Below are 15,603 nucleotides of genomic sequence, written 5' to 3' on the forward strand. Positions count from 1 at the left end.
TTCAAAGAAGCTGAACTCGAAGAAATCTGCTTCTTTTTCAAAACATTTTACTCTAATAGGCCTAAATAAATCCCATTCCAACCAATTACCTTCATAAACCCCCCAAGTAGTAAGTCCATCAGTGTGTAATGTCATTTTAGCATAAATACAGCCAATATTCCCCATGGTGGTGGCAGTGTCATGCTGTTGAGATGCTTTAAATGTGCAGGAACATGGAATCTTTTTAGTTGGTGTTTTGGCTGTGTTAATTACATTAAATGAACACAGCCAGCTTCTTCTTTACTCACTTTCTACAAGATCAAGTGCAAAATGCGAGGTTAAACTTTGCCCAAATTTTAGATACAAACCATTGTGTTTACAGTTCTCTCTTTCCTTCCCCATCTGCCTCATGGCCATTCACTATTGGGTTGTAGGCAAACATGGAAGTGACATTTAAAAATAAAAGCAGAGTAGTGTGAAAACACCTTCAGGTGGTCACAGCTGTCAGCGCTTCCACCCACAACAGCCATACCAGGCCAATTGCTGCATCAGATGAACTGCTCTGATGAATGTGCCCTAGTATTTGAATGAGCATGACTCATTTCATTATGCAAAGAAGAGATGTTTGGAGAGACTCAACTCTCTCCATCACATAATATCACATTATAAATACCATGTTAATCTTTTTTTGTAACTTAAATGAGCATCTCAATAAATTAGAATATCATTAAAAAGTAAATATGTGTCAGTAGTTCAAATCATTACGCACACGCCTGGTTTTGTGTTTAAATATGTTTTTATTAGAAAACAATGACATATGACCAAATAAAAACAAAAAAATGGTTTTACTGTTTGTATATTTTCGTAATTAATGCTATTTCAGGAACATATTGTGATACGCGGTCATTGGGGGGACAGTTAACTGGTTATTCAGTATACTGTTGTTGAAAACATCCACAGGGATGGTAATCGACAGAAGGTCAATCTGGTCAGAGTGCTGTATACAAGCAAAAATAATGGGAAGTTGAGTGCAAGGAATGAGTGTGATAGAAAAGGTGTGAAAGCAGTGGACTCAACTACGGCCTTGTGAGTATTGTGAAAGTTTGGATTGAAATTTACAAGAGGTGGACTTCATTTGGAGTCAACAACCACAGACAAATCTAGCATGTGGGCTAAAACTGTGCAATTTGTTGTGTTAAGCAACGTCTGAACCAGAGACAATGTTGGACTCTTTATACTGATGCTAAAAATTAAAAGAAGTGAGCTGTTTGATCGAGGCCTGAATTCTGCTTCTCAGATTAAAGTTAATATCATTAGGAGACCAAGAATCCCAGAGTGGAGCAGGACACCATTGAAGTTGGGTCTGATCTCTTTCATTGTCACTTGACATTTTTCAGAGATTCTCCACTAGGTTTAGCTCAGATAAGCTTATTGGCCAATCAAGCCCAGTGATAACATGGTATTTAATCCAGGTAATGGGATCTTTGGTTGTGTGAGCAGATGCTAAGTCCTGCTAGAAAATGAAATCAATGTCTTTGTAAAAGCTTGTCAGCAGGGTTTTCCACAAAGTGCTCCAACATTTTCGAATAGATGGCCTCAAAATTCTCCCAAGGCTATATATGCTTCCAATTTTCTTTTGTTGGTTTGCTTTGCTTTGTTTACCACACTTTTTCCTTGCTCTCAACTTTCTGTTAATATGCTTCGACATAGCTCCTTGGGAATAATCTTCTTTACTAATCATGTTTTGTGGCTCACCAATGACTGCAGAAGGATCATCGAGTTAGCACTTGTTAAGCTAGGCCATGTTATGGCATTCTGATTTATTGAAATTTCACCTGTAGCTTGTACTATGCCTGAGTGCTTAATAGCCTCTCTTTTGTGAGTCAGTGTCTGTCATGTGAGCTGTGCAGAGCACCTTGTCAGATTTGCCCTGTCTGCAGCCAGCTACCACTTAGTCATGGCTACTTAAAGACAGCGTTGATGGACTCTGCTGCTGTCACACTGCTAGTTAGAGCTTGTTAACCCAGACACTTTGAATACAAGGTCAGGTTTAATATACCCCATAAGCTCTTTCAGAGTCTCTCATTCTATTAAGGGATCCATTTAAATATATGCTTGTATGAGAACACAGTTTTATGTTGTATATTTATGTCTGATTTAACACAGGTGTGTCCTGTATTGTTCATGTTGGTATTTGTGCACGTGGTGAGTGGGGCTCATCTGTTAACACTCGGCTCTTTGCACACCACTACCCATCTATTCACAGCACCTTTTAGTCAACGCTCAACCACATAGCAGTGGGAACTTTGGGAAATGTTATGAAGCAGACTGTCAGCGTCAGCATGCTCTTCCCACATTCATCACTCGTCTACCTTTCCTCAGAATAAGCCTACATTTTGTTCAAATCAAGCAGACTAGGGCAAATAAATGGTGGTATGAATAACTGAATGATTTTATCTCTCCAGCGTTCCCACCATCAGAGTATGAATGAAATAACACACTGTGATAGATGGTTAGAGCTGTGCACTTATAAAGAGGACATAAAAGAGGCCCTTTATGTAATATTTATTGGATTTGCAAATACAGTCTTGCTACGACGGCAGGACTCATAAGCATATCCATAAGAGATGACCTTCCGTCATGCAATATTCATCTCACTGTCAAAGAAAAATCCTTTCCCCGCGGTCCAACCTCTGACTCCAAGCATAATCAACGGACCCTGGAGTGGGACAAGTAGAGGGAGGGAAAGAGCGTTCTGCCTCTACATCCGTCTTCCTTTCTCGGCTGGAAGTGGGCCACAGTAAATCAGCCTTGCTTGAGACTGCGGATTAGCTTTATGCTTATGCATCTGCTCTACGCAAGAGCTTGCAAGGGAAAACACACTGCACACAGGAAGGCAAAACTGTAAACACCTCACCCCCTTCTCTTTTTTTTCTTGCTCCTTGCCCATTGCCATGGCAACGGGACAAGAGACTCAGGCTTCCTTGTTTGTAGACACTTTGTAGCCCCATTGGTTTTCTTTTTAAGTGTATAATCAATGTCCATAAAGGTACCCAATATTTGTCCTTTGCAGTTATGGAACATTGAATGTTAGTTTTGATTCTCCTTATTTATGTCTTTGGTCTCACTTTAAGTCCTTTAAGCTCTCTAGTTTGTCTATTAGGTGGCATTTCTCATGTTTCAGGTTTCTATTGTTGTTTGCCTTTCTTCTCATTCCTGGAAGGTGTAAAATGTCTTTTCGCTGTAACATTTGGCTCTGCAGAGAGACATGTACTACACTGTTGCCAGGTTACAGAGACAGATAAAATATTGTGAAGAAATTCTCCATAATGAATGGTCACATTGGACGCCCTCTGGCATTAAGGAAGTTTTGAAATTATCACCTTGAGATGTACTTGTGGCCCTGGTCCACATCTACTGCTGTTGCTTGTTATTCCACTCAGCGTCCCCATGATTTCAGAGCAGATCCAAAAGACTGGGGCCTGGCCTTTTTGAGCTCTTTGTAACCTTTTGGCATTCGCAGCACAAACATTTGCCCCTGGGAGGTTTCCCTTTAGGAACAGAAGCATTTATGCTGCAAGAAGCCGTAGTTCCATATCCCCTTTCCATCAAGCCGCTAACACAGATTCATGCTTAGTAGACAGAGAGGGCCATAAGGGAGAAAAGTGCACACAACCATTGCAATGATAGAATGTCAGCAGAGGCAACAACACGCTGTACTGAAAGCCCAGCGAACTGAGTGGTGTTTACATTTATTCAGCAAGCGTCAATGCGTGAAAAAGGCTTCATATGTGCAATATAGTCAAAGCTAACAGAGTTTCTTTGGATTGTGATTCGTATCTGTGGGTGTGAGGTTCCCAGACGTACTTCCTTATTTAGAGTCTTCCTCACTGCCAAAAGCAATCAGCAAGATCGTATTGATCTAACGTCCTACTGCGGACTCTTTACAAAGGTCTATTGTTGCAGACAAAACTATTACTTTGAATTGTTACTGAAATACTGCTCAAAGGTGCCCCACCTTCTTTTTACAACGCTGCATGAAAATAAAACTCTTAGATGTTTCTTGGCTCCAGCATCATTTTTCATCCCTGGAAAATCTTATTGGCTTTCTTGATTCTAAAAGGTTGTAACTGGCTCCACAAAAGACATTTTGACACTTTTTTTGATGCCTAAGTTCTAAGATGTGATCCCACAGTTGAAATAGTTTATAGCAATGAGTACTTAAAAAAAACTTTGTTTTTCCTTTGACACATTTAACTTTTTTATGCAGGTGAGTCTCAAGAAATTAAAAATCATCACAAAGATTTCAGTAACTCAGTTCAAAAACGGAAACGTATGCATTATGTAGCTTCAGCACAAACAGAGGGTTATATTTTAAGAGTTTATTTAGTCTGCTAATGTTGATGATTACGGCTTAAACCTAAAAGTGATGTAGTCAGACATATGTGTGAAAAGTTGAGTGGAAGAAAAAAATTGTGGTGGAAGAGGATGCAACAAACAATAGGGATAACTGTAGCCTTAAGAAGATTGCCAGACACAGCCCATTTCAGAGTTTAGGCTAAATTCAAAACAAATTTGATTTACCTGTTCCATTTGTTGTCTTGCCGCTCCTGCTGAGCCATAGACAATCAGAAGTATATTACCTGGGTTAAGTAGAAAAAAGAACTGCAGTACTTTTTTCAGATTAGTCCTCTTTGAGTTTATTTAAAACAAGGTTAAAAACATTTCTATTTGAAGTTGCCTATTCTTGAATTTTTTTTTTTTTTGTGTTTCTTGTCTGATTGGTATTGTTTCTCTGTAAAAGCACTTTGAATTGTCTTTGACTGAAAGGTGCTATATAAATAAAATTGCCTTGCCTTGCCTTGCCTTGCCTCCATATACCCTGCTTACATTGCCACTCCACTCCCCCGCAGAGCGAACTGTATAGTAAAGCACCCATTGAGATTGTTTATACTGCGTCCGCATTGCTGCACGAAACACCGCCTTGCTCAGCAGTGTGGGCACACTGACGTCTTGGAATCCATCTTGTTTTTGCCAGCTCTCGCATTTCCCACACTATGTCCTTGGGGTTTCCAGCCGGGCGGAGCCGCACATAGCGTAAATCAGGATGATCAGGAGCATCATCCGGTCTGCAGCGCACTTCTCTAGGGATGCATGCAGTCTTAATTTCGGGGTAAACTTTATATTTCATTTTGAAGGCTTAAGGGAAAGTGGAGAGAGACGGAATCTAAGTTGGTTGAGGTGCAGTGATGATTCGAGGAGCCATGTATTCTGTTCTGTTTGGTTTGGAGTCGGTATGTCCATCTCCCGGGTTATTTTGAAGCAATTCAAGCTTCCTCCAGCTTTATAGAGATTCTGATTAAATTTTCCAGGAGTACATGGTACCTGCTTACACTGAAGGATCAATGCCTGCATGATGTTATTTATTAGTAGTTATATTATGTTTTTACTAAATCTTTGAAATAAACGAACTTCAGCAATTTACAAGCTTGCATTGGCCCTTATCATTGTTAAACCAAACATCTTCTATTGTAGTCTGGACTCAAGTCATGAGAACTTTTCACATTTATAATAAACTATATATAGAGAAAGCAAAATTTTATACTGGTGCTTGAGGAATTGTGTTCATCTAAATACCTCTTACCTTCTAGGCAATTTATATCTTGAAATGTAATTCGTTTTGAGTCTTTAGGCTGTGCAATAGAGAGATAAAAGAACATTTCTAGGAAGTCCTTTGTGGCTCCAGAAGGAGACACAGGGTACTTGATAAACAGACAGTGGAGGATATAATTTGCGTCATCATTTATGGATGAAAAGACTGATAAAGTATCTCAAATTTTAAATTAAAGTAAGCAGAATGCTAGCCTTTGTTGGTCCACATATGTATATATAATCTAGGATAAAGAAGGATGGTCATTTGGTGGTCAGTACGCACAATAAGAACATCTATGGCTCTCATTCTGCCCCTGTGACTTTGTTGCAGGATGCTTTGGCTTTTTTCCTCCAGATGAATTTACCAGTTAACAAAGACACAGAGTGACAAGGCACAGCTCCAGCACGGCCACCTAGTGACATGGCTGACCAGGTGTTAGACACATCCCATGCAGCCTCTGGGCTTGCTTCATCTGCTTGCTCCTCACGGCCCATTAAGTTCATTCCGGGAGATGGAGCATAATGTGATACCCTGGACAGTAGTTGTTAAGCAAACATGCACACAGAAATATCCACACACTACATCTGCAGCACAAATATTCCCCAGACATAGCAGCCGGAGCCAGAGACAGCAGGTGTGTAGCTGCTCAAATATGTTCTGCCGCGATGCCGGTGCCAATCTCCCACAAGACCACAAAAAAGTAAATCACGTGGAACAGCGGTACAACATGATGGCAGCGCAATGAGAGAGACAGCAGGAGTTTGGAGGACGTGGAAGAAGAGGACGGTGTTTGAAATCTGTGCCAAAATTTCGGTTGCATCTGCATCCCACACAGGAAGAACTTGTTTGAAACTCTTCACTTTTATTGAATATTTTTGACACATGTTGGGGATTTTTTTATTTTTTTTTAACAAACATTAAAGAGATGATTAGTTTGATTAAAAAAACTTGAATGATTCTTAATTCCTAAAATGACATTTGTTGTGAAAAAGAAAAATTGGTTTAAAGGGCTTTTTTTTCCCCTACTATGGACATAGTATCAAAACATAGTGTCAAAAAATGAACACACTTCCACACAGTTTGATATCTGATGCTGCTGAGAGTGCTGATAGCCAAAAGTTTTCCTTAAAGAGTGAACAGTCAGGCGTCGTGATTTATCAGTGAAAGCCTCCCGTCTCCCCATCTCTCCATCCATTCCCCTCACTGCCCACCTCCTTCCCTCTGCCCTCTTCATGTCCCTTAGAGTAAAATATGAGCACAGTTGCTCTATAAATCTGCGGTGCAGATAATGAGAGTTGGTCCTCTTAGTACAGTGGGCCGCCAGCCAAGCTTGGTGCCTGTGACATCATGCTTTGGGGAAGTGAGAAGATTGATGTGTGCGGCAAAACTGTCCCTTTGCTTCCTGGGCAAGCACACAGAGTGCCCAAATTTAAGTGTGCGTGTACATGTGTGATGTCACATTGCTGTTGTGACCCAACGTTGAATTTGGACTAGAGGTTTGAATTTGTCTGGATTCAGAAGCATTTTAATTTGTCTGATCTCTCACTAGTTTCCAAACGTCTTCCGAGTTAAACTCATCACATTGAAGCTAAAATGTGGCAAATTTTTTACTTAAAAATAAAAAGTGTATTAGTCACGTAATATATTTACTAGAAACAATGGTAAAAATGCGTGATGTGATTTAAAATACATCAATCGTGTGCGTATGCACCAAAAAGAATCGGAAGCAAATGTTTTTGTTTTGTCCAGAATCAAAAGGCAATACTGCAGTAAAGCCCTAACACCTAACATTTCTGCAGGAAAGATTTGTAGACAAAAAGGGATTTTATATAACAGAAATTGTTCAATATTCGCACCTGGTTAGCTTACATGTGTTTCTTAATACATTTTAAATAATTTTATAAAACTTAATTTATGTCAATCTCTTAGTATAGTTGAGTAAAACTCAACTTTTGTACCTGTTAATTAGGAATAGACTGTCCAAAATTCCCCTGTTGGTTGTGGTTCACTCCAAATACTGTTGGTCAGAAAAGTTAAATTTTTTTGTAAAAGATTATTTTTGAAATGTTGCATATGGCTGCCCATTTGTGAGGAAGGCAGCTGAGTTCACATTTGTCATTGACCCCCTTTACAAAGAAGATAAGCCCCAAAAGTTCAGTCCTGGCTGTTTGCAGATTGCTGTGTATTAATGGAAATTTGAGGACAAGAAAAACCTGTTGGAGGAAAAAAAAAATGCACAAGCAAAAGGGTTAACCACAGCCTCAGGAGGATTGTAAAGCAAGGCCTGTTCAAGAATTTGGGAAAGGCTCACAAGGAGTGGACTACAGCTGGAATCAGTGCTTCAAGTGCCACCAGATGTAACCACGGTATGAGCTACAACTTTAACCAAAAAAAATGACTGGATTGTTGCTCAGTGGACCAAAATCTTCTTTTCAGATGGAAGTCTATGTCACATTTCATTTGGAAAGAAAATTCACAAAGTCTGGAGGAAGAATGAAGAGCCTCAAAATGTGAGTTGCCTGAGGTCCAGTGTGATATTTCCACAGTCAGTGATGAGCCAAAGAGCCATGTCATCTTCCTAACAAAATCCAACGTCAACACAGTGGTAACCGGGATTTTTTTCTTTCTTTTTTTTTTTTTCTTTGCAGCACTTCCCCCTTGTCCCTGCTGACAAGTTTTATGGAGATGCTAATTTAATTTTGCAAAAGGACTTGGCACCTTCCCACACTGCCAGATGTACCGATACCTGATCGGGGTTTCACTGTGATGAATTTTCCAGCAAAGTCATCTGATCTTAAAGCCACAGAAGATCTATTCCATGTTGTAGAGAGGAAGATCAGAAACATCTGCAATAAAGCAGATGAGCTGCAGGCCGCTATCATAGCCATCCTACCATTAGACCTCGACAGAACTATGGCTGATTCATGCATGCAGAAATCCTGAATATGGACATTCATTTTTAATAAGTTAAACATTATTTAAAAGTGTATTTATTTCAGTGACTTAACTCATAAAGGGAAAACATATAGACTAATAATTATATAATGACTAAAGGTTTGAAGCCCTTATTTCTTCAATGATGATGATGTTCCACTTACAACTATGAAAACAAAGCATTTAAGATTAGAATATTAGACCAACAAAACATTTTCAATTCAGAAATGTGGAGTTTATGTAATGTATGTTTTAAAACCTGGCTTAAATGTTGAGTACTCGTTGGAATGCATATTGTAATTTACAGAATATTACTGCACTGTACAATTTATGACCATTCATTTCACTAGGCTGAAAGTCCATGTTTTGTTTTGTTTTTATAATCTTATGTGACATTTAAAAAATATTGAGGGAAAAAAAAAAAGAAATTTGGTGGCCGTTAGCTTACTAAGCCATAATTATCACAAATGAAGATAAATGCTTGAAAATGTTTCCCATTTTTTTAAATGAACTACTGAGATAAATTCATTTTGAGGGCTTTTTTCTTTTTTCTTTTTTTTAGGTGCATTTGTATTATTTAATTAGAGAAAAACTGTTGTCCATTGTTCTTGTTTTAAAGTAATATGTTTAACACTACCCTGAGTGAAAAACAATACATTGTTTTCCTAATGGAGAAGAAGCAGACGTCTGACACTTTGACCTGAGGTCCACTTTTGACCATGTCACACTTCATTTCTCAAACATTTGTGAATCCTTCAGAACCGGTGTAAACAATCACAAATTAACTTGAGCACAAAGGTACATATTTGACTATAGATGAGTGAGGATAAAATAAGCTAACACGATGTACCAGAAAAATAGAAAAAGAAGTCAGATAGTCTTTCCACCCTGACTCCATTATTTGATGTCGATGTGATCATTTGTGAGGCTGAGTGCTCCTGATAGATGCTTCAGGAAGTGAGAAGGGTACTGTGGCATGAAGAAGGTCATCAATATCCAATCTGCACAACTTTTTTCTGTCCACTTTTGTTTGTATACCTGTCTTTTCTTTTGCCTTTCATCATTTTACTATGTCATTCTCTTGTGAGTGCATACTTGTATACCTCTGTCCTCTTTCCATCATCCACACCTCAGCGTGGCTGAGAAGCATCAAATATCTCAAATACAGTCTCGCCTTCGTGTTTCAATCTTCTCCTCCTTTGTGAAATATTTATCTCCCTCTGACTTTCCACTTCCTTTGCCCCTCAGGAGTCAAGAGAAACCACCTATAAATCTGACCCAGGGGCCTTGAGGTGAATAGAAAAACGACAGGATGCTTTACCGCCATCCCTTTATACTGACCTTCAGTTCCTTTTATCCAACAAATCCAGCCAAAACCCCCACCAACACACACGGCCTCTGTCTGTTTTTCCGCTTCTTATTCTCGCAGTGGGGCTGTTGGAGAACGTGTGAGGCCCAAGGACTGACATGGGAAGCAAACTGTTAAGTGAAATGTTTCTTCTCATGTGCAAACATGCAGAGTGTGAAGACACTTTGTCCATCCCCACACCAAATCACAGAAGCCAGGATGTACGCCTGCTCACAGAAATTAAGTTTTTACTTGCATTTGGATGTTTTTTTATATATATATATATATATATATATATATATATATATATATATATATATATATATATATATATATATATATATATATATATATATTTATGATTCTAACCCCAAAACTTTACAGATTTTAATTGAACTTTATTTTGATAGATATGAAGTGGGTATGTAAACTTTTTTTTAATTATTTTGTCATTTTACTCTGATACCCCTAAGAGAATCTCATTGTAACAAATTGCCTAAAATGTGTTTGAACTTTACAGTCAAACCCAAATCCTCAGGTCCAACATGTTAGTGGAAAAACCTAAAAGCTGCTTCACACAAATTATCCATCTAACCTATCTAAGCTTGAATGTTTTTATGGAGAGGAGGAAAAAAAAAACATTTTCTAGATGTGCCAAGCTGCTAAAGACATACATCAGCAGACCTGCAGCTGTAACTGTAGCAAATACATGTGGTTTACACTATTCAGACTTTTATTTTCTAAAAATATATAATATATTGCCCAATATATTATATATTTAGAAATATATAATTTCCTTCCCCTACATAATCAGGTGCCACCTTGTTTTGGTCTATCACATTTATAATGTGGATAAAAATCAAGTTGTGTGTGTACTTTTGCAAGACACTGTACCACTAAACAAATATCGATCCAGTGTGCAATATGTACTTCAAGGTGATGTGTATATAATTATAATTAAGCATTCAGTTATAAATAAAAGCAATGTATAGGTGTACTGAGCTGCATACTGTGTACAGATCATAGAGCAAGGAATAAAAGACAAGGGATTCTGTGACTTCACTTTAATAACAGTAGTTACTTTTGGTTTATACCATTTAAATTATCCAAAGGTATTTTAATTAATGTATCAAATCCATTTCTTCCAAGGGACTTGGTTTAACCTGACACTCTGTGTACCACCACTAACCCATTCATTTTCTACTCATTTTTTACAGCTTTGGATATTTTTCTTTATGATTTCTTTTTTTAAAAAGCATCTAAACCCCACATATATCTGTTAGAGGGTCACTTGAACATGCTGGCAGCAAATTGTTGTCCTGTTTCAAATTTTGTCCAGTCTGCAGAGCACCAATTTTGTCCAATGGTGAGCTGCTCATGTCAATAGAAATTTGTCATAGAATCAGTCAAAGGGAAGGCACTACTAATGTGTTAGTCTGTTTTTTACTCAGTGCTTTGTCAAATTGTTGACTGTTGGTTATTGTGCAGTTGCATTGTGGGATGTTTCACTATATAGTTGTGTAATTTCAAACAAGCCCTGTTAATTATGCCAGCTACTCCTTCCATTTACATCAGTCTTTTAGAGCGATGGCATTAGAAGGACGTTCAAGTTATTTATCCTATCCATAATAAAGTCCATCTTTTCAACTTGTAAAGCCTGTGCGATTTTTGTTGTTCGCAATGCCAAAGAAAATACATTTGCTTCTATCTTCAAGCTGTTACTACTATCTCATTGTTGAAAGATGCCCCTCGCCTTTGAGACAAGTGGCCCCATTGCCACTTATGCATCCACACAGACAGAAAAGACAGGAGAGGATTCATCTTGACGTGCGATGTCTCTTTCCTTGCAACAGAATGACGCCGTTTGTCTGTAACTGAAGGTCGAGCTTGAATCCCTCGCTCTTGTCAAACCAAACCACCCACTACTTTGTTGTCTGTGCCCAGTCATAGAAACCAACTAAAGGCTTGTGTTCTTTTTGATTTATTTTTTTTTTTTAAACTCGGTCCAGAAAAGCTGCTTGTAGTTTTCTGGTGTATTTATCCAGAAAAGGAAATGTTTGGCTTAATTTCAAACACTTGCCATTTGATTCAAAGTAGCTATACTTTTTCCTTCAAAGAGGCAATTATACTAAAGAAGCCTTGCATTCTTTCATTTGTGCCATTTTCATGCATGATTCTACGAAATTTATTCTACTTTCACCACACCAAATTTTACTTAAAGACTTCTTTCATCTTTTCCTTTATGATGATTACTCTGACCGAACTGGGCCTAACTGGCATGTAATGTACTCATCAGACAAAGTGCAATAACTTGAGATAAAGACATTTGCCACAAGTAATGTCTTTATGGTTTATTTAAAAAAATTATATTTCTGTTTGGAAAGGTCTTGAATTACTGCCATATTCAGGGAATTCCCCTTTTATTGAAGTTCAGGTCACAATCTACAGTACATTGTCATTTTTTTCATGATGAAATAAAAAAAAAAAAAAGCAATCTGCAAGGAAGTCAAAAACACGTCTAAGTTGTAATTTCCTTACAATTTTTTAAAGCACTCCAGTGACAACACATCCATGTATATTGACCCACAAACTGTTGTTAGGAGTTGTATACATAAACAGTAATTAAGCTGCTCTGTATACAGCAGATACAACGTGTATGCACCATATAGCATAAACGTTTGTGTCAGTGCAGGTTAATTAGCCTCTGAAGAGTCGAGCAGGGTTTTTACTGCCGGCCTCCAGCCTTGCACTCAGCACACCATCTCCTCTGAGAAGTGCTACATCAGCTGCGGGGGAGGACTACTAGTTTCCACAAGACTAAACTGAAGATGGATTGTATCGCTTAAGAGGAAGGTAAACCAGAATTATTGCCCAGTCACATAAATAACAGAAAAGTGAAACATTATTTTGATATGAATTTGTGAGGATATCTCATTTAGTCCTGTGGACAAACCATCAACGCCACCACAGTTGATGGTTTGCTCAGAGCTTGGTAATGTGTTAAATTAATAAGCCAGTCAAATTTAATTTCATTCAACAATGGGCCCAGCTGAAATTACTTATTTAAACAAGTTTTTTTTTTTTTTTTTTAATGTGCTAGATGATACTTTCTACAACTGCACTTTATACTATACTATACTATGCAATACTACACTATACTGTACTATTTTCAGTGGTATCTATTTTCTGCCTTGTCTCTCACCCTACACTCAAGCAAATTGAAGTTTAGGTTCTGGCTAAGCCACTCCAAAATCTCAATATTAATTCCAGTTTGAAGAAACATCTTAGTAAAATTAAAGAATACTTTTTACCTAAAACTTCTAGGAAAATTAATAATTTTCTTAACTGTAATTGCTTCACTTTGAAATAAAGTCACCCAACCTTTATTTAGTTTTATTCTCAGAATCTTTGTGCCTCCAAACCTGGTATGAACAAATGAGGCCTGTAAGCTTTTGAGACAATGTCAAGTTAGCTGATCACGTTTTAACTTTCTTCATGCCCTCTCACCTACTGCATCTTGCTGCACAAGTTTTCTACCTTGTTTCGTAATGTCTTATGTAACAATTTGTTTCTTTCTTTAGAAAAGCAGCATTCTTGTAAAAGAAAAAAAAAGTGAGTGGAGAAACACAAGCAGTCTTATCACCAGCTAATTAACACCTGTATCTCACCATATGACTGGAAGTGAGTGAGGGAAGGCAGGGAGTGAGGGTAAAAGATCAGCCACCGGGGAAGATGTGAGCAAGCTGTGCTGATATGGAAATTGGGGCTTTAATTATAGATGAATACATTATCAGATCAAGGCTAAGGATTTGTTTGGCCTGTATGTTGCATTTGGAGACTGGCTGATACTGAAACGTCACCACAGACAGACTTTGGAAACATCCCTATGTGAGTTCTCACCATTCAGAATCCAGTTTTCGTTCAATCAGCTTGCTTAGTAAGACTACCATGCAGCTTGTACTGACTCACAATGCATAGTGGGATATTTTTCAGGCTCCCTTTCTTGAAATAGAAGCTGTAACTGATGTAATGGAATAATAACTTTGCACGGAGTGAGATGGCTGTATAATTCAGTCACTTGCTTGGAAACATTTTTGTAAAACCTCAAGTCGTATAAATTTAAACCCAGTCACTATTATGCCATAGCCTTGCTTTCAAAGAGGCCAGTGGGATTAATATTTGGCTTTAATGAGTCCACGTTGTACCTAGAAGTCACAAAATAAGCACACTAAAAATACCCTACTTTGATATGTAATTAAAATGTATCATCGGCATTATTGTAGCCGGAATGAAGGATCTCCTGTATCTCTCTCTGTTCTACAACACAAAGAAATGCACCTATTACCGCAACTGCTTTTCAGACCTGCCAGACTCTCGTGCAGAGAGTGTCTGCTATTAGCCTGCATCAGATGCCTCATCCTCTTCTCCACCAACTCCCCAACAGAGTCATCTCTCTCATCCATTACAGAGACACCTTGTTACCATCCCGCGCAGTGAACACGGCAAACAACACCAAAGATAACACCGCTGGCCACAATTGACTGGTAGAACATGTGTAAGAACTGACCGCACACACTGAGTGTTTGCAATTAAAACTGTGATTAGTTTCATAGATCATTGGTCTTATCTTCACAGAGTAATTGTGAGTGAAGACCCAAAGGTCAAAGAAATGTTTACATTTTAAGTTTTGAGTTAGGATGTAACAACAATGGTCTACGAATAAGAGACATGAAATGAAATGCTACGGAATTGTGCAGATAGATGTAAATCACAAATTGTTTTCTTCTGAAAAAAATATTACTTTTAGTGATTGTGAGACACTAATGGCGACACATTGCACATGCTTTCATTGCTTTTTGGGACAAATTCTGATTATTGTCTTTCTTGACATATTAACGACACCAAACTCATATGGAGCCAAATTTTCAGAAGTTCTACTCAATTCCTCCCAAACGCCGGCAGCATTTTAACACTTTCAATTGGTAAAGCTAATGAAAATTGCCCAAGCGCACCCACCTACGTACTGTAAAAACACCCTGAGTAAAATCAATATGTGCTCCACACGGGGAAATTCAAGAACGTTTTAAATTTCAACAGACAGGACAAACTAACAGAGCCAATTGCTTTGACTCTGTGGAATTACACTGTGGGGAGTGGGAAGTGAAAGTGCTAATTAAACCAGTAAATTCTCTCTAGGCCTCTCCTGTCTGCTGCTGCACCTGTGCCACTTCACAGTAGTCAACCCCACAGTCTGCAACCTTTAAGCTGCTAAAAAAAGCACAATAAAATCTTGGCTGTAAGGTTATGTCTATCATAGAACCACATTTTATTCTTTTAACACTGTTTCTAATGGGCTATTGAGATTAATTTTATATCAGATGTCGGTAACAACCTAACTAATCCAGGCATACAAATAAATCAACATAAACAAGAATCCATATTAGTATTAAACTCATTTATTGAAATGTAGTAAGGACCTAATAAGTATTTCCTTGTTGGTAGTAAAATTTGTCAAAATGTCACCTGTATAGCAAAACTAGTTATACAAATTGCTTTGATGCGATTATGAGCCAATCTTTCAAATATTAATGGAGCTTTCTTGTTGTTTAGAAGTTTTCAATTGGATTCAAGTTGTGTGTTTAATTTGGCAGATTTGTTTTCTTTTTCTGAAACAAACTAAAAACGTGGA

The sequence above is a fragment of the Poecilia mexicana genome, unplaced genomic scaffold (genome assembly GCF_051168715.1).
Source record: "Poecilia mexicana isolate PSO_F unplaced genomic scaffold, ASM5116871v1 scaffold_22, whole genome shotgun sequence".
In the NCBI taxonomy this organism is placed as follows: Eukaryota; Metazoa; Chordata; class Actinopteri; order Cyprinodontiformes; family Poeciliidae; genus Poecilia; species Poecilia mexicana.